Raw genomic sequence first — 19,561 nt, forward strand, 5'->3', positions numbered from 1 at the left:
CTCTTTAATGATCTTAGTTTTGTCAATTTATAATAGTCTTTTTTGAGATTGTTCTATTTTCTCACCATTTTATCTATAGTGTATTAACATCCTGAAATTTCAGGCAGCCTTTCTTAGGGTTATTTAGTTCTAATTAGTTTGAAATTTTAGTTTTGATTCTAATCTGGTTGGGTTATTTCTCTCTCCTTTTCCCTCTCTCTGTCTATCTGTCTCTCTCTCTGTGTTTATCCACTTCTTAACAGTTTCTTCCTCTGAGTGCCTCCTCCATCCTGGGATATCTGCTCCAGCACCATGTCTTATATCGTTGTATCTGCTATTATCAGAGACTAGCCACCCTTGCCACTCAACAGAAACCAGAACCAGCCTGGGATGGGGGCTAGCTGGGACCATGGAAGGAATGGGTCTGGCAAGACCATGAACCGTTAGAGAGACATAGTCACTGCCAGATGCCAGTGAGGCAGAGATAGGAGGCCAGATACCCTAGCTTTTCCTTTTTTCCTATTCTCCAGTTCCTTGTTATTGCTTCTCATTGGCCAACCTTGCCAAAGCCAGCTGTCAAGAGAGCTTAGGAAATGTGGCTACCTGCAATATAGACAGAAGAAAGGCAGGGAATAGATTTGAGCACAAAAATTTGACCATCATTCCTATGCTACCCCCACTCCCACGTACAAACACACATACCCACTAGTCCTTGGTAGTTTCTCTTCCACTTCAGGTCCACAGAGATCTCTGTCTGAATTTTCTTTAATTTGGTTCTATTATTTAATTGTTTTCCTTGAGATTGCTTTTTTATAACTGCTGTGTTTGGAGTGGGATTGGAATGGGAGAATATGACCCCAAAGCATGAAATCACAACATGGGCTCAACCAGAGATATCATATTCTCTCTTTAACCCTGGTGTTTCACTTTATTATTATTTTTTTAGGCAGGATTGCTGAGTGAAAAGTCCATAGGCTTTTAGTACAGTCAGATCTGGATCTGGGTTTTGGCTTCACATTAATTTTGTCATTATTTTTGGACAGGCTATTTAACAAATTTCCTTATCTATAAGATGAGAATGATAATACTGGCCTTAAGATTTGTTTAGTAATTAAATAGAAGAGAATATCCAGATTGCCATATTGTGAGCCAGGTATTCAGTGGGTTCTCCATACATGGTTATTATTATTATCATCATAATTATGTTCCACCTCATTCCTGGTTAAATGAAAGTGCTATCAGCCTTGATGTGTGTTTTCTGATATATAGCTTTTACCTTGTTTTATCAGGAGGCATTGATTGGTAGAACTTAAAGATAGAATGAGCTATAGCCAGTCATGTATCAAGCATAATGTATTTTTTTGTTTGTTTTCAATATAATGGATATGTTTAGGAATTAACAGGGTGCCTATACCTGCCATGGTTTTATCAACTGAATTTATGTATCTCACAACATGTTGGTAATTATAACCCAGAGAAAGTTTTAAGAGAAAACAAGGTTCATTTAGACTACATTTCAATTCAGACGAATTCCCAAAACCAAAAATGTGCATAACATTTCACAGCTATATGGATCCTCATTGTGAAAATAAAATGTTAATATTTTAATCTTTTAAAGGCCTTTTGCAGATGTTTGGCTAATACATTTGTTTTACAGCCTTTGAGCACCAACATTTGATGAGGAAAATTTTTCTTACCCTACAAATCTTAACTAATGCTGACATATACAATCTAAAGGGAAGCATAGTTTTCATACACTTCTCCCTTCCATCTCATTTTGAACCCTCATCAAAAAGTTTCAGCCTCTTTTTGTGACTTCTAACAAAGAATGGCTCAGTTGACATTTTGACCTCTGTTGCTCAACTGTTCTCCTTCAGAGGGTGTCTTCTTTAATGGGTTGGTTTTACATAAAAAGGATTTGACTATATTCAATATTAAAACAAACATCAATTAACATATTTGTTGGGTTTTTATGCTGCCAAATCCTTGGTTAAACTGTGTCCCTTTCCAAGCTTGTTTTGGCATTGTCAAAACTATGTCTGAGCTACCCAGATTCTTTCCTAACTTCAGGACCCAAGTGTTTGGTTCCAATATCTGGAGGCAATGAATCATTAAGAGTCCATCAGACTTCATAGGGCCACATAAGTGGTGTGGAAGTTAGAAAGCTGTTTCATTGCCCAATATCTATCCTGTTCCATTTGATTCACATTTTCAATTTGATTACAATCAACTTATACCATTTTTTACATTGTTAATGGAAATATTCAATACAAAGCCTGAAATGAGACTATGTGGTAACTGTCTTTCTATTGTTTCCAACATGAGAGGTCCTTTACTACTAAATGTTCTGGAGGGCTGAAATATTTACCAGTGCAAATATAAATAATTGTGATGGTTCCAAGTGTATTCCTGGGCAGTGAGAAATTCAGTTTGTCCTTGTCAAAATAAAAACAAAAGAACAAAACAATAGTTGGTTGGAACCTTTGAATTAGTGGAAAGCATTCATCAGCGATTAATTGCAAAGGGAGCTAATTAGAAAATGGCTTAACTGCATCAGTTTTGCATTGATCTGACTGTAATAAATGTCTTTTTGTGTAACTAGAAGAATGGTGGCAGTTGTCTTAAGGTCAGAATATCCACAGGGAGTTCAATGAAAGTGGTATGAAGGGACATCATAGAGACGGGAAACAAAAGAAAATGATTGATGATGTGTTGAGGACTTCATTCTGTGAGAATAATCTAAAAGTTTTAGTATCATTTTCAGCACCATTTTAAAATGTTTTTCTTAAAAGTAGAACTAAGTATAGCACAGTTTAACTTTCTATGATCCAAATGTATGGACCCCAGAATACTTGGTTCATTGTTTGAAATGAAACAAGAGTCTTAGTTGCTATGTCAAAACCCGAATAAATACTTATCAAGATATATTCTCAGAATACTGAGAAATTGACTCATATGAGAAATGGCGAATGTTAAAACATATCAACTTCAGAAAAGCCACATTATTTCAAAACACAGATTTCATGTTAGACTATCAATCACAAAGAATAGCTGAAAATCTAGTGTGCAGCTATAGTAATATCGGAGAACTATAGAATATACTTCTCATTTATTATACCAGAAAAGCAAATCAAAATCACATGAGTATATAAAAAACTCAGAGGCTCTATTTTTCTTTAATCTTAAGAAGTATCTTATGTTTAGATATCTTATTAGTAACCACAAGGTACTATGCATCTCATTTGTGCCACACACTGTGTTTTCCAAGCTACATTATGTCGTTACCTGATGTAACCAAATTAGGGAGAAAATGATGGGAAAAAATACAAAGAAAAAGAAAAAAAACCCATGGACAGATTGCATGCTTATAAATGATGACCTATACATTAGGAAATCACATAAGTGATAAACATGATTATTGGGTGGGCCAATGATGTAATGTTCTATAGAATAAATACACACACCTGGTCTTAGTACTTTTTGATCATTTCTGAAATTAAGGGATCACCCAATTCTTTTAATTCAATAACAGGCAAAAATACCCAATTAAGAAACAAGAAGGAAGGGGAAAAGCAAGTCCCACTATATATTAGTGCTTGCCACACAGGGCTCTTGTGGAAATGTGAGGGAAAGGTCTTTTATAAATTGCTTTTATTTTGACTGGGCTCAAAAGATCCAATTGTGAGAACGTGCTCTGAAGTCTCAGCTTGTTGATGGACAGGCATCCTCTCCCAAGGTAATAGGGAAGCTATTTTAGCAACTCTTATATTTTTGGAAAACTCCGTGTTTGTTGTAATTTGATCCTAATCGCAACCTATATCTCACCTACATTTATCAACGCCAAGCCACAGAAATGCCTGGAAGGGCCAGAACACTTGCAGCTCGTGCTATGCATTTGTGGTATTTTGGCTGCTTCACTATAAAAATATTATGCCACAGAAAATACATTCTGATTCCATGTAGCAACTCAACCCACAAACATGAAGCTGAATGTTGGTTTTATTATCCTTAACTAATTTGTATTTCCTTGAGAGTCGAAAGCAATGGTAAATTCATGGATTTGTCTAACTGTGCTTGGGAAAAAAAAGCAACTTCAATATCAAGTCTCAACATTTTGTTCCCTTTTCTATAATACCAATGCTTTCTTCCTATCATATCCTAATCATCTAAAATAATTTAAGCAGTTATATTTTATTTTATCAACTACTTATGATGTTTCTAAGTAATGGTGTCAACTCTGCTCTATATTAGATAAAAGAGTAAAATATTTCAAAAACTATTCAGAAATGTTAAATAATATTCACCAGAGAAAGGAGAAAAAATACTTCTTCGACTTACAGATGCAGGTGTTCCTTCATTTACTCATTTAGTACATTTTTGTGGTTACAAATTGGAGGGCAAACAACTTATATTGGAAATTGAGGGGTCAAAGATAAAAACACCTTGATCCAAGCCATTAGAAAGGCCCATGGAGGGAGACAGACATTGATGCAAATGCAGTTACAATAAAGGAGATGAGTGCTTTAAAATAGTATGAAGTTATGTCTGTCCTTTTAAAGTCAGATATTCTTATATTAAACTATAGATTTTGAGATATTGATTTATCCTTCCACTATACTATCTAGGTTCTTTGCATATTCTCCCACGTCATTTTCACTATCAATGTCTCCAATAACTATCAGAAAATATCTAATGATGTGTAAAACAAGCCTTTTAGAGTAAGGAATCATACTTGTCGCAGTGGTAGCTTCATTATTTTGGCAAAAGTCGAAAGGATTCTTTCCAACACCTCTTCTCTGCCCCGTGTTGTGAACTGACTCTATTTTCATGATAAACGGACTGAATTAAATAAAACCTTTAGCAGCCAAAGGAGGCTCAAGTGTGTGTATTTATCTTTGTTGTTGTTGTTGCTAACCATCATTGAGAAATGCTACTTATGGGCCCTGTTTCTCCTTTATAACCCTATAGGAGACCTACCAGGCTCTCAAAATGCTTTGGATCTTTGCCCTCATTTAGGAACTGTCTTAATGTGATATTTTAGACATGGTTATTGATATAAATAGATATATATATTTATTCATTCAAATTACATTTTGTGAAATAATAATTTGCCCTTAATTATAGAATTTAGCCATGTATTCCACACCTTTCTTTGCATCCCCTGAAGGAATATGTTGATGAATCTGGTAGTTGGGGGGTTTCCAATGGTGGCTGTGTTTATGAAATAGGTGAGAAGCATGCCTGAGGTGTGAGATACTTAAACTTTACCTCCATGTGCCCTAATTCATCTTGTACCTGTCAGTAGCAGATAAATCCTCTGGGGAAGCAATTAAGAAAGGTATATTTCTGAATCGATTTTCATGAAAGAAACAAGAATATTAATGTTCAGATGTTCAGATTTATTATAGTATACAGCAGGTGATCAGAGAATGACCTTGGATGGTTATTAAATTTTTCCTATGTCCAGGTTTCTTTATCCATATTACTGGGATTACAAATAGCCTGATTTTATGTTCAATAAACATCTCACTTAAACCAGTGATAAGTGCTATGTAAATATCATTGTAATATTTTGCAAGTCCACTTCTCAAATATATGAATTTAAATCTCCTTTAGAAGATCCTCCGTGTGCCCAATATTTCTACAGCTGGAGTTAAATACCAACTCAGTCCAATCCTTTAATGCTTTTGTATTTTCAATGATTAATAACATTGTTTTTTACTACAACTCTTTCTCTCAGTTTATAAGTTGTACAAAGAACTTAAAAGAAATTCAAATTTGGAAAAAGCTACCTCTACACATATCCAATGAAGAGGGATTCCAGTTTCCAGTCCAGCATGTACGGGGCACAGAAGTTGCCACTCATCTTAACCAGTCGAAAGCTGAACAAACTGAAAAACCAACAACGTAGATCTGTCCAAGAAATGAGATCATAGGGCAAATTGCTGCTCCCAAAGTTGAAGAGACAGATGGAGACTCTCAATTTACGAGGGCAGAAACCTCCCCAGGAATGGTGCCAGGATAGGAAAAATTGAAATGTAATTGACAAATTGCTGGAGGCTCAGTGTGGATGAGTCTGAGAGTTAAAAAATCAGGAGTACCCAGTCACCAGAGGGTTCCCACATTTTTGTTAATTTTACCTCCAGGAGTAATACCAGGTCCTCACAGTGAATATCAGAGAAAAATCCCCTCATGCTTCCAGCAGAAAAAGGGGGAAAGAACCATTTTGAAATATGCCACGGCCCTGTTTTCTTCTTGACAAGGCAATCCCTCTGGAAAAACTATTTTACCACAGCCTAATCTGCTGGGGTTTTATCAGAGCCTGACCTATCTAGGGGAAGAGAAATACCCAACTCTAGTCAGCGATAGCCTTCTACATGGGAGAAGGAAAATACCCAATGCAGCTCCCTCCAATCTTCCATGTTGGGAAAGGGATACACACAACTCCAGCTCCCTCCAGCTATCCTCTCCCACCTAAGGGGAGAAAAGAAAAATGAGAAGCATAGGTGAAGTTCAAAGTCCAGGAGCACAGGCTCACCAAAAGACTGAGACCTATTCATAGAACGATAGAATACTTCCTCTCCCCTCACATCTTAACACTTCCACGATAAAAAACAGTTTAGCATGTTTTGAAGACACCCATTGGTAAAAAGACCCTGTGCGTGGAACATGCAGGACCTGACAGGGAACGAGGTTGGGAAGAAACGGGGGCCAGTGTATGCAGCCTTTTAAAGTCGGGATAAAGAATTTGGATTTTATTCTAATTTTTATTGGAAGACCCAAGCAATTATTAGCAGGGAGGTAATTTGATCTGATTTGTCTTTTAAGGAGGAGATGGGGGCTGCTGTGCAGAGAACAGAATGAAGTGGAATATGAGTAGGGCCAGAGAGATCATCTAAGAGTCCATGGCAATAGTCAAGGAGATAGTGCTGTAGACTTGGACAGCAATGATAGAAGTAGTGAGAAGCTCTCCAACTTAGAAGATATTTAAATTGACAGATGATAAGATGTGCTGAAGAATTAGATGTTAGAGATGATGGAAAGAGGAATGAATGATAGCCAGTAGTTTTTTAGACTAAGTAACTTTGTGAAAATGTATTTTTTTACTTAGCAGGAGATTATAGAAGAAGGAGCAGATTTGGGGATCAGTAGAGATCAGAATTCTGTGTTGGACCTCTTAAGTTTGAGGTGCTTATTAAACAATCAGGGGATAAAGAAATCCCTAACACTTTCTACACACAAAGCATTTTTAAGTGCTCTCAATATACTAGCTCATTTAATCTTCACAGTAACTTTGCAATAAAAGTACTATTATCATCATTGTCCCCATTTTAAGATTTAATACTTTAACAAGGTTTAATACTAAACTAACTGACCATAATAAGTGGAAGAGGTCTGTCTTGGGGAGTCTGTGTTCTTAAACACAATAGCATGGGAAAAGTTTTCAATTAGCAATAATCGCATCTCGGATAAACCTCATTGGCTAAGATACTGCCACTGTACAAAGCTATTAAATGCTATAGCATGTTAGATGGGTGTGCCAACCAGTCATTAAGGAAAGGCAAAGGCTATTCTTCTTATTAAAAAATTAGGCTAATAAATGTGACAATTTTACAGATAGAACAGATCCTTTAAAGAATATTAAATTACCAGGGTGCCTGGGTGGCTCACTCAGTTGAGCATTTGCCTTTGACTCAGCATGATCTCAGGGTCCTGGGATCAAGCCCCACCTCAGGTTCTGCTCTCAAATAAATAAATAAAAGCTTTTTTAAAAAAAAGAATATCAAATTACCAAACTGATGCATTAATAAGAAATTGAATTATCTCTAAAATTATTATCTCAACTTGATTTCCTAAAGACTTTTCTCCAAAACCTGTCATGGAATAAATGTTCCTTATATTACATGGACTTGAAAAAATAGAAAAGTGAAATATGTTACTATCCCTTTCACATTATGAAATATATTTAGCTTTAGTACTAAAAGTCAAAAAGGTAAAAAAAATTATATAATTCAACTTTCTTTATGAATATTTTGATGAAAACTAAAACAGAATATATCACATTGAAATAATTACCTACTGTGACCTTTTAGGTTTGTGTTTATTTTAAAAAACAAGCTTGTATAATATAGGAAAACCATTAGCAGAATCCCACGCATTAGCAGGAAAAATTTAAAACATGTTATTAGGCAACAATCATTAAAAAGTTAAAATGATCACATATTTGTGTATGATTTTATATAAAGAAAGAATTTCCTCAGCATTTAAAACCAGGGAGATGGAAGTCTGAGTGGGTAGAAAATATAGATGGTTCAATCTATTAAACCAGAATTCAAGATGATGGAGATTCTCATATACTATGCTAAAGAGTTTGGATTTTGCTCTGGGAGTTAAAGCAGAGCCAATGATGGGCCTATTATAAGTGGGGAAGCCTAGGAAAAGAACAGTCTTCAGTGAGTAGTCAAACCAAATAGGTAACAACTCATGGGACTGGAACAGACCTGCTTACCCAGGAAGGGAAAGGGTTTTTATCCCAAAGAATGGTTAGTATCACAGATTAGGCTAAAGTCAACAGTATTCCAGAGATTAAGATCCAGGCAGTTAAAAATTCCTAAAGTAAGTAAATAACTTTGTATTTTACTCTGATTAAATTAAAAGCCTTATATCTACTTTAGATTGGATGAAAGGAATTAATGAAATGGGGTGCCAGAAAGCAGAAGGGGTATTTAAGAACACACAAATTCATTGTTCCTGATACCTCAATACTTTGATATATTTTTTAAAAAACAAAAAATAACAAAAAAAATTTTAAATTAAAAAAAACAACTAAACTAAATAGATATGTTGAATCAGAATGCATACTGGACTGAGAGCCAACTATTGATTAGCTAAGCAAATTTCCATATAGCTGCCAGGTTCCTGGAGGCAGGTGGTGCATTTGATCCTCACTGACCATGAAAATAAGTCCATGTTATTTGGTATTATATAAATGTGAAACATAGACTGGAGTCCTTTGGAATGGAAATAATTTTTTCTGATATCCAAACTGGGATTCCATTTCTTGTTCACCAACTTCATTTCTCCTTCAAGGGAGAGATAGCAAGATAATACAATGGTTCTTGCCTTCCCTCTTCTCCCTTCACCAGGTATATACACACACACACACAAATACATCACACCAGCAAAATGTTAATAGAATTATGAGTATTCAAACTCTGATTTACTGAAATATTTAGACTTTAGACAAATATTGTCCACATAACGTAAGAAAATTTGGAAATCTTTCTTTCAAATTTAACATAATTATGTCTTTAACTCAATGATAGAGATTTCCCAACAAATATCATCTGTTCTAGAGTAGTATAGTGATCTCTCAACTTTTCCTTCCTCCATTGGTTTATTTCTTTGATTTTTTAAGGATTCATTTATTTATTTGAGAGAAAGAGAGAGTGTGTGGGAAGGGCCAAAGGGAGAGAGAGGAAGCAGACTCCCCACTGAACAGGGAGCACAACAAGGGGCTCAACCTCACCACCCAGAGATCATGATCTGAACCAATATAAAGAGTGGGATGCTTAACCAACTGAGCCACCCAGGCGCCCCTCGATTGGTTTATTTCTAATACAAACCACTCTTCCCCCATAAATGGAGATGAATATATGTGTATTAAGAAAGGTCATAAATGAATTTGGAAAAATGTAAATAGGTTTTGTGTTCTTTTTTTTTTAAAAAGATTTTATTTATTTATTTGAGAGAGAGCGAAAACGATTACAGAGGGAGAGGGATCACAGAGGCAGAGGAAGAAGCAGACTTGCCGCTGAGTGGAGAGCCCGATTTGGGGCTCCTTCCCAGGATCCTGAAATCATGACCTGAGCCAAAGGCAGACGCTTAACCGACTGAGCCACCCAGGCACCCCTTTTGTGTTCTTTATAATCATTGGTTAAAGTTGCCTAAATTAAAGATGTCACTGGAAGAACCAGCCTCCTGCCCTACCTCTCTCTCATTCCTTTACCTGAGGAATTGGATCAGGGAAATGAATTCTATACCAGGAACCACTGCTTATAGAGATGTATAGTGAGATGAGGGGGATGCCTGACTATTAAATTGACTTTGAATTTCAATTATTTTAATTTCAATTCCAGATGTTTATATAACTAATGAAATACGTAGTTTTGTTATTTGTCATGGAAATCTAATGGAGCTGTTTTCTTTTGCTTCACTAAGATTTAGGATTATTGTCTAGAAACAAGAGATGGAAACTAAAACTTTGTACATAATAATATAAAGCATTATAGTTATTGTTCACAAAGCTATCTGTATAGATTTTATTATATTCGCCCAAAAAAGGTGCTTCTCTCTTTTAGTGTGGCTTTAGACTGCAATATTTTTTAAATTATTGTTTATCTTTGGGAGGGATAAATATGTGTGTGTGTTTATTCTGGTATCCATGGGAGACCTGGTGCCATAGGAAAAATTCAAGAATATATTATTCAAGAACCTTTGGATTGTGACAGGGAATCAACTCAAATTGGCTTAAGTTAAAACAAAAATCTTGGTTTCCATACTGAAAATTCCAGCACTACCAACTTTAATCATGTCTGGATCCAAGAGTCTCAAATGCCATCATTAGAACCAATCTATCTTTATATCTCTGCGCTGCTTTCCCCTTGATTGGCCTTATTTTTATGATTTTATGGTGCCTGATGGAAGCTCAGACTTACTTCATCCTCTCTGCTAGCACTCTTAGAAAAAACTCCCCAAAACAAAACGTCTTTCTGAGTTGCTCCAGAAAAATTCCTAGGATTACTTTGATTAGAGCAAAGAGTGATTAATCAATCACCATGGCCAGACCACAATACCAATTGTCCAGATCTGGGTCATGAGCTCACCTCTGATTCTAGGGGTTGGGCTAGCCCCACCTAAACCACATGGAATGAAAGTGGGTGGAGGTCGATCCCCAAGGAAAGTCAAGACACCATTACAAGAATAAGGATAGTGATACTAGGTATGCAGAAACAACACAGGTCCACCCAGTAGCCTGCGCTGGTTTCACTTTACACCGGCTGCAAGGCCTGAATGGTAACCAGACTGCAAAAGTCACCACAGACTATTTTCTGTGGGCCCTCCTCGCAAATGCAACTCCCACTTACTGTTGCAATGATCTTACTTTGGACTCCCTATCTAAGGCTTTGGGAAATGCTTTGTGGGATGATTACTGCAGCCCAGGAGTGCCCAGATTAAGAAGAATCCATGGGTAAAACCAATCCACATAGATATCAGCCAATTTTTTCTTTTTTTGAGAGAGAACTAGAGAGTTTTACTTGGAACAATCCCCAAACCTGCAGCAAAATCCTTAACAGCCATAAACTTTGTGGTGAGGTATTAATGGGAGCAAAGCGACAGATTAATGATGGAAAGTGTGGCCCTCTGGAATCGGCACCACACCACCAAGGAAGACCCAAGTTCCAGGTAGTAAACAGCAGTGAACAGAGCAGTGACCAAAGGCCATGCAGAAAACAAGGCTGAGAGGAGCACATGATATAGACAAGAGCTGCCAAGCGGATGACTCAGGAGTTAACATGGGACAAACCCACTTGTTCTTTTATTTTCCAAATAAACTAGAAGGTGACCCTTAGATGCAGGAAGATGACATTTCAGTTACACAATCATAAAAGCCCAAAAATTAGAAGCAACAGCAAAAGGTACAATGTGTTATTATTTTCAGATGGGGAAACGGGGTGGGATGACTATTTCACAGTGACTATTTTAAGCTGTGAAGACATAGCACAATATTGCAAAGTGATTTGGCATTTTAATAGGCCACAATCAAATGCTGATTAAAAATTGGAAGCTCGGACTTCCTTGCATGAAAATTTTCTTCATCTGCTCTTCAGATGTAACTTTCTTATCCTTGCCACCTTCATTCGATATTGTACTCATCAGTTTTCTATATTGTACTGGTTAAAGCTAGATTGGAGCATAAGGGGCAATTCAAGAACTTGGTGGAAAAGTATAAAAAATGGGGATTTTTTGAACCCAAACATTATAAAAAATTATGAATGTAATCATGAAATAGTCACTTGCATTCAGCAATGCACAATGTTCTTTATATGCATATGGGTGTGTGTGATAGGGGAAGAGCTTGGGAAATCAATTAAACATATCTTTGACCCTTTGGGAGTTTCTAATAACCTAACACAGATTTAACTGTAAAAGAACATGTATGCAAATGTGTACTATTGAGAATAAGTGATGTACCAGAAAGAGAACAAATGTAGTGAAATTTTTATGTTGCTTTGCAATTATCATTTGAATTTTAGGACAATGGCCTCAGTAAGTGTCTGTTCTTTGTTGCAGCTTAAAGAGCTTATAGGTAATAGGATTATGGTCCTACTTTTATCTGTGTGAACTCCTTCTGGGACAAATGAAGAGCCAAAGTCTTCTTTTCACCCTCTGGGCCTCTTCCACTGGAGTATCTGTACTGATCATAGGCTCTCTGCTGAACTTTGGACCTGGCTAATGTGAGCAAATAGGACCAAATCAAACTTCCAGAGAAATTGTCGACAATTTCCAGCCGTCATTAATGTTCAGTGCTCCCTTGGATTTTAGCCACGTTCTTACCTTTAATCACTGGACACCCTTAGGATAATGCACCACACCTGGGACTGGGGATAATTTACCACTTGCAGATGGGTTAGCACTGCGGTTCACTTAGACAGAGTTTTGCATTTATTCTGGGTCCCAGAGGCCTTTCTTTTATAGTGCAGTTATATCCACTAAAATTATAACTTCCAAAATTCTGTTCTATTTTATTGCTCTTGCAAAGTATTTATGACCTCTACTGCTTAAGTGGACATTTTTAGAGATTTACTGCTGAAAGCTTTCAGAACTGCGCAAAATAGGTGCTGCTGGTGCTGAACTATTAGACTGAGATTCTGTAAGAACTTTTTATAAGATGCCAACAGAAAGTGTATTCAGGTTTAGTTTCTGATACCTTAAGAGCAAATCATATTGAAATATGGGAAGTTTATTTTGTGGCGCATCACCATCCAGTAGACTTAATACACACCTCATATTGGACAAATTAATGTGTTAATTTTTTTCTCTTATTTTAACATGATTTTAGGTAGCGAGAGATTGAGTTATTTCTTAATATGTTAGGAAACCGATTAGTTAATTGTGCCTTTTTACGTTTTTATGCTTATATTCAAGAGAGACCTCTTTGGCAACTCCCTGTCCACTTTTCATATCAATTTCCTTCTCTGCTAAGCTATTCAGTGTTCTCATATAGCCTTGGCAGGCAGAATTTCCAGGAAGTGTTACTGGGGAGAGTCCCAGGAAAACATGGGCAAAGAATTCTCTGGGTTGAATTGCCTTTTTCTGCCAGATTGAGGGATTTTGCACAATCTAGACTAGAACACACAAGAGAAAGGAGTATTTGTTTCAACCATACCTAAAGGCCTGGGCTGGGAAGAGGACTGGCTAGAGAAAAGCTGAGCCCTTGTTACACTTTTGTCACCAGAGAAGAAACAACTGGTCATGTCTCATTAGACTCTCAGCATCTCCTGGTCCCCTCATCCTTGTTATGACACTTAACATGGGCACAAAAAGCCCCTATTGTACCCTTGTCCTGAATATACAGATATGTGAGCAAATAAGAATATTAAAAGGGCATGCTTGTTCTTTAGGACTCCTGGGGACTACAGGCTATAAAAACTAACATATACAACATGCACACACACATGCACACGCGCGCACACACACACACACACACACAGGGCTGGCTATCTATACCAATGCAGCATACATGGATATTTTCAACAAAACAACTACAGAAATTCCATCTGACAATAATTTCTAAGTAATGCTTTATGTTTTACTGATACTATTGGCTGCGACATGATAAAATTTAATAACAGACCCAATCCAGCTGAGTCACTTGCTGACACTACTAGCCACTCAACTGTCCCAGCTTTAAGCCTGAAAATGGCCCTTCCAGATGCTCAGGTCACTCAGGCCATTTTTCTCAGAGTTGCATGGATTCCCTGCCTTCCCCAGAACCAGAAACAGAAACTTCCAAGCATCACTCATTTAGTCATACTAGGGAGGCTGGGGAGGGGGGAGGAATAGAAGATGAAAGAGACATATTAAACCTATTTGGGCACATGATTTCTCAACTACCCCCATCTCTTCCTCTACATCTCTGCCTCCACCCATACTCCCTCTACTACAGCCACAGTGAATGACTACTTCCCAAACACATTATGCTTCTGCATGCCTCATGCTCTACAAAATACGATTTATTTCAGGCTGGGGAGTACCTAGTTGTCCTTAGAGACTTACTCAAGTGTTAAATCCTCTGTGAAAATGTTCCTGACTCTCCAGGCAGAACTCATCATTCCTCTTTCCCTGAGCCCCTAGTACTTATATTCATTAACTCAGGGCTCTATTGTAATGTTTCTGGGCCTTTCTCAGTTTCTTCCACCAGACTACAAACTCTTTGAGGTCAACAATCATGTCTTTTTTCATCTTGGTAACCACCTCTCTATTTTCCTGGTCCCAATGTCTAATACAATGAAGGCTTAGCCCAGAGAAGGTGTTACAGTGTGTTGAGTAAGTTGGTGACTGAAAAGTGACTGGAGAACTAAAGTACGGGAAGGATAACATCTCTCCAGCACCGAGCCATAAATCTGAATTTGCTTAGTCTTACAATGCTTGGAGGCTGGTTGATCAGAAGTATCCAAAAGATGCCAGGGCTGGTAAGGCCCTCTCTTTTTTCTTATTTTTCTTTTCCTCTTCTTAACTTTAGCTTTAAGTAATGCTGCCTTAATTCTAAGTCTATTTTTCCTATATTCTCTGTTCTTTTTTCTCCATCCCAGATCTCTGTGCTTTTCCTTCTGTTTTCTTAGCATGTTTAAATTTGCAGACCATCTGTGGAAGGAAATTGATAGACTCAAATTTCAGGGTTTCTAAGAATCTGCTACCTTGAGCCCTCCTGTCCTCAAATACTTGATCCTGCAACACTGAGCCCAGAGTATACTCTCAATGAATCTCTTTGGAGAAGACAGGATGGACGGAACTCAAACAAGTGGTGCCCAGGAAGAGGCAGTCATGGATCATGGAAATGACCAAAAGAAGTCACTTTTATTTTCAAGTACGTTCCCAAACCACTGTGCCTTAACCCATTTTCTTGTGTGTAAATTATGTGACTAAATAAAAAAATAAAGAATGAAAAAATAACAAATGAGAAATAAATACATTTTAATTTCAAGCTAACAATTTTAGGTATTTACTATGGTCCCTGCCACTATTCTAGGTGCTTTACGTATATTATATAATTTAGTTCTTAGCACAATACAATGAGGAGATTTAGCCATTTCTCCATTTTGCAATGAGGGAACTGAGGTAGACAGAAGGGTTAAGTAAGTTGCTTGAGCTCGTGTCATTTGGTAGGTAGTGGAAAATGGTTTCAAATGTCTGCCATCTTAAATCCATGCAGTGCTCCAAATATTAACAAAAAGCTAAATTGTGATACAGTATTATAAAAGCAATGTTAACAGATTAATGTATTATTTATGCATAACTACCTAGGAGCATAACTACCCAGCAACATGTCATAATGTAAGGATTAAATAAGCTACTGTGATTTTAACTTTAAAGAATAACAAAATCTATGTATAAATGACCAGTGCTCATAATTTAAAGCTCGTGCTTCATAGTTTCTCAATTTGGCCAGCCTCTATTTTTCACATTTTATAAATGCTGAAATTAAGGAATAAAAATGCTTGATGAATGGGCACAACTTCTTTTTTTTTTTTTTAAGTTAAAATAAAACACCAGAATTTCTGATTCCAGATTTCTCTGTCTTCAGGGTCACAAAACCATGTTGCAGGACATTTGCTTTTATGTTGTTTGACTTCTGTAAAGCTGCTAACATCTTTAATGTATTGAAGAATATGTAAATTCAAATAACTGAGCAGAATTACCAAATGATGCCTGGGGGACTCACTCAGTGTAGATTTAAAGGAAGTGACTGAGATGTTCTTAAGAACAATAGCTAAATCAATTATTGAGTGCTTCTTATGTACCAGGAACTGTTCTAAGTTGTATTTATGTGTTAACTCCTTAAATTCTCTAAAAATTCTAAGCAGTACCCGCAACTGTTATTTTTTTAGATGAGGAAACTAAAGCTAAGATAAGTAACTTGCCAAAGTCACAGGGCAAATAAATGAAGAGGTCAGAACCAAGATTGGAATATTGGCAGCATTTGGTCCAATCACTGTACATACTGCTTCACTTATGCTAGATTATCAACTTTTTGTATTTGGAAAAACTTAGCCAGTGTGAAATGTAATTATTAGCCCAACATATTTTGTTAGATAAATGACCAAAGTTGTATCTCAGAATGTGGGAGTCTCTGTTGCCTAGAGTAACAGTCAGTGTTCCAGTATCACTTATTGACAAGCAACCAAAGTTTTATACTTTGGTCTTTCAGGAGATTCTGGATGTTAAAACATGAAGCTTTTGAGTTTTGGTAAAAATAAGAGCTTTAAAGGTCTAATTTTTTCTTCATTTTAGAGTAAGTCCCAGACCAAGAGACTACAGATATTCTGAGCTATTTTTTTCATCAATGTTATTGCAACTAAGCTGTCCATGGTAAAGTGTACATATTTAGGAAATGTTTTTAAGCCAAATTATCATTTCTATGAAGAATATTCTCAAGTCACACATCTTTATTGGGTACAGAAGGGATGTGGGCTTTAGCATGGTGGCAGTGGGAATGGAACAGCACCATCTATCTGTCAAGTCTTCTCTGGTACCCTAGTAGACACACTTTGACGATGAAGGGCATCTCCCCCTTCTTTCTTACTTCATTCCCTCTTTCAGCCTCAACTGGTTATTCATCCTGCTCTGCTCCTGGTCTTTAATCTTGCTCTAGCTAGGTAGGGCAGGTCATCTTTGTTTGTTCAACTCCAAGAAACATTTGAAGCTTTGTGGATCATGGCAGCTAGAGGACTGAAGTGGGCATTATTGGAGTGATGGAAAAAGAAGTAGGTCATTTATAGTAAGAATGGGATGAAACCACTTACATTTTTTTCTAACAGTGCAGGACACTTTGATATTTGTGGATGAAAAGAAAGAAAAAAGTTTTAAGCCAAAAAACTAGGTTAGTTAAAATGGATTGGAAAAAAGAAAAAAATATATAGACAGATCATGGGTAAGAAAGAGGAGAAATACTACAAGAGGATTATTAAATATAGAACCATGGAAAAATGAGAAGAGATGGAAATGAGGATAAGAAGTATAGCAAAGATTTAAGTAAAAAGGGCATATTTCTCAGTCATAGGCATCTAGGTTTAAAAGTTTATTTCCAAGGGTGAGGAGAGCAGGATGACTGAGAACCGAGTGGTATAGAAGGTACCTTCTGTCAGGAAGATCCCATTCTATTCAGTTGCCCACAGAAGCAAAATTTTTTTTTTTTATTATTTTTTTATTTTTTTAAAGATTTTGTTTATTTATTTGACAGAGAGAGACACAGCGAGAGAGGGAACACAAGCAGGGGGAGTGGGGGAGGGAGAAGCAGGCTTCCCACGGAGCAGGAGCCCGATGCGGGGCTCGATCCCAGGACCCTGGGATCATGACCTGAGCCGAAGGCAGACGCTTAACGACTGAGCCACCCAGGCGCCCCCCACAGAAGCAAAATTAATGGACTTGCTGCATCTCTGGGACTTTGTCTCTTTTATATCTGTGTGAAAACTAGAAAAAGAAAGAATGTTGGTAACAGCTTCTTGGAACTATATTTTTACTGAGGGTTAAGTGAGCCATTTCTAGGGTCTCATACAGAAACCTGGGTGAAAGGATCTCCTAGGAATTTGGCCAAGAGTAGTTTATGAAGTTCCGGTATATGACAAGGGATCTGTACTATCCCACTTGATTAGACCAATCCAGAAGTTTACCAAAGAGCTTAGCATTTAAAGACCTGTACTGGTATTATCTGACACTATCCTACTGGGGCTTTTACTAGTATCTGATGAATTATAAAATATATTTGATATATGAGTGTACATCTATATAAGTTCATCCTTATATACAAAAAGTCAATTGACCCAGAACATTTTGCTCATCCTTTATTGGTTTATGATACTACCTGTCTTAGCACAAGATGCCATAACAAAATATCATATACAGGGTGACTTAAACAACAGAAATTTATTTTCTCACAGCTCGAGAGGCTGAAAGTCTAAGATCAGGGTACCAAAATGGTTGGGTTCTGATGAGATTCCTCTACCTGCCTTGGAGACAGCCACCATCTCACCGTGTATTCACATGGCCTTTCCTTGATGAGAGGGGGAGAGGGAAAGAGAGACAGAAAGACACAGAGAGAGGAGAGAATGGAAGTTCTCTTATGTCTCTCCTTATAAAGATACCTAATCTCATCATGAGAGCCTCATGACCTCATCAACCCAATACCTTCTTAAGGCTCCCCCTCTAGGTACATCACATTGAAAGTGAGGGCTTCAACATAAAAAAAAAATTTAGGAAACACAATTCAGTCCATAGCACTACCCTTTGGAGTGACCTCTCCACCATATCATGTTCTTAGAACTTACTGAGGTAAGGAGCGGTCATTATTTACTATTATATTATTTGGAAAGGCCGGACTAAGTAAGGATGTCAGAACAATGCTTTCTTTTAATCAAGAAATACTCATAGAATAAAAAGTACAGGTCGTGACCTTGAAGAGTGAGTTGTGCCATGTCAGTAAGGGTCTAGATGATATCAATATAACCACTTTGTAATTTCTCTCAAAAAGTTTTTCTTTTACTCTGTATCTAGTAGCAATGATTTATATGGAAATTTGTATTTTCTCTCATTTTATTTGGAGCTTCACAATGCAACATCATTGATAAATATTTGAGAACAGCTATATGATTACTGATGATAATATTTGATAAGCCAATCAATTAATAGAGTTCCTGTTATAATGAGTTTGATACTATGGACTAAATCCTCCTCAATATCTTTACTGACACTTCGCTCAACGTTTCTAATTTTGTATTGTACACTAGAGCAGTCTTATCCACGAAATTGCCTTTTAAAACTTTTTCTCATATCACAGGCTAGATAGCAAACACAGCACTTAACGTGTGATAACATACCGTTCTATAGTATAAAGAATAAGCCTCCATATGTTTTAGGTATTTGAGACCCATCAGTTAAATTCAATTATTGCTTATTATTCATTGGGTGTTGAATTCCACAAGCCTAAATAAGTATATATAATTCTATTCTGTACATGTTTATTTTGTACATGTACGTGTTTGTAATTAATGATGTGTTTGCACTTATTTGTTAAATTACTGTGCTTTCTCTTTCCCTCTCTTTTATTAAATGGATTATGTGTTTTTGTCACGTGATTTTTTTTTTTTGCTAGTGATTTTGGCAGTTTATACAACTAATTTGTTTTTAATATTAATTATTCATAAAGTCTTTACTTATGTTGAACTTATTTCTGTTTTTGCTTAGGGATATTATATAATTTTATCATTTACCATAATTTTATATATGTAATCATATCTATATA

The 19,561-nt window shown here is 36.7% G+C and overlaps 1 pseudogene; it reads right to left on the bottom strand.

Moving 5' to 3' along the window:
* Positions 1-7,326: 7,326 nt before the first annotated feature.
* On the bottom strand, positions 7,327-7,488 carry LOC116634834 (annotated as a pseudogene).
* Between the last annotated feature and the right edge of the window lie 12,073 nt (positions 7,489-19,561).

The sequence above is a fragment of the Phoca vitulina genome, unplaced genomic scaffold (assembly GCF_004348235.1).
Source record: "Phoca vitulina isolate PV1807 unplaced genomic scaffold, GSC_HSeal_1.0 scaffold9, whole genome shotgun sequence".
NCBI classification, from domain to species: domain Eukaryota; kingdom Metazoa; phylum Chordata; class Mammalia; order Carnivora; family Phocidae; genus Phoca; species Phoca vitulina.